At 57.2% G+C, this 1,477-nt stretch overlaps 1 protein-coding gene across 1 annotated transcript in view; it reads left to right on the forward strand.

The window, feature by feature from the left end:
• LOC113217643 (alpha-mannosidase 2) overlaps positions 1-1,477 on the forward strand; it is a 225,973-nt gene that overhangs the window by 49,675 nt on the left and 174,821 nt on the right. The gene's annotated exons all lie outside the window — the stretch shown is intronic.

A 1,477-nucleotide genomic window follows, 5' to 3' on the forward strand; every position in this document is an offset into this window, starting at 1 on the left:
TGGCGGTAGCGTATCCTCATGCTCGTCCTTAGTCCTAAATTTTCCTCCATATTACCCCTGTGGGATGCACACCATTTCCCGCTGTCGCTTCCTCACGCTGCATGGCGGATACCGACCCCTCTTTTCTCTTTACAAAAAAAATGTCTTGCCTTCGTGCTTCGCTTTGCTTCGCTGTGCTCCGGTGTCCCGGTGTGTTCCGCTGTGCTCGTTATACTATCCTTGTTAGGCCCTACACGTGTCGCTCGGGCCACGGGGCGTTTTGAGAGGGAGAGCCTCACGGCGATGCAGAGCATTGGTAAGAGGAGGGGGGGGGGGAGGGGGCACAGGAACGCGTCGCCCTCTTGCATGTTTCATACGCAGCCTTCTCCGCCCAGCTCGCACTCATGCGGCCCCAGCTACCTGACCGGCGGCGGCAACTTTCACCCTTCAGGAACATTTTTAAAGTTTCGCCCTCATCGCTGCGGCTGGTGCTTGCGCCGCCTTGCGGTGCATCGGGCCACTCACTTATTCATTGGCGCCGGGGCGATTGGACTGTTGGGCTGGCGGCCCCGCCCCGACCCACCCCGCCCTGCCCTAGGCCCCGCGGGGGACAGCGCCATCACGCTCCAGGCGCCGCCGTCGCCCATAGACTTCATTGGGTGAATGGCTGCTTCTTTGAGCTTCCAGCCATGAAACTGTGATGCTCTGGAAATCGACCCAACTCCCATGTCACTGCAGGAATGTGAACCGTCACCTTGAGGAGTGTTGTTTTCAAAATGCCACTGCGCCAAAGGTGTCCGTGTCAGGAGGTTTACGGGGTTGGAATCGCCACTAAACAAACTCAAAGTAACTCCTCCCAAACTTAGCTCATTCGAACAAAAATGCCGCACGTTTGCGTGTGCGGCCAAACTAAACTTTTCACTCACCACCCTTGTCGCGCACTACATATTGTTTCTGCAGAGGCCCCTTAGTGCGTGCGCTGTGTTGGAGCCTGACCCATTGTAATCGCACTGGCCCGTTAGAGTTTTCCTTTATCACGTTGTTCCGGATGGAAATTTACAGTTTGCCCCGACTTTTATGGCGGAAGCTTTGAAGCGGGGAGAGCGTGAGTGGCCGTCGTAAGCCGGGACGGTTGCATGCTGACGGGGAGTGTGTGGGCGGCGGAGAGAGTGCGGAGAGAGAGAGAGAGAGAGAGCTACAATGTAAGTGCTCTCTTAACGGTTAGGGCGTCATATCGGCAGCGTTCCCGACAGGTCCCGTGCGCTGAGCGATGCACGTCACGGCACTCGTACGACCACCATTCACAGCTCCCAACTTCTGTCGAGTGCGGTACAAAAGCGCTTCTCGCCTAGGGTTGGTGTGTAGTTCCCGCCGTTCATTTCTAAACCACATATTCGAGTGCCCCCCCCCCCCCCCGGTGTGTCCGAATGCTTGAATATGCAGGCCGTGCCCATTCAAATGAGACTCCACCCCTGGCTAGCTGTGCCCGGCTGTGCCT

The sequence above is a fragment of the Frankliniella occidentalis genome, unplaced genomic scaffold (assembly GCF_000697945.3).
Source record: "Frankliniella occidentalis isolate FOCC.00 unplaced genomic scaffold, Focc_3.1 Scaffold13, whole genome shotgun sequence".
Classification (NCBI taxonomy): domain Eukaryota; kingdom Metazoa; phylum Arthropoda; class Insecta; order Thysanoptera; family Thripidae; genus Frankliniella; species Frankliniella occidentalis.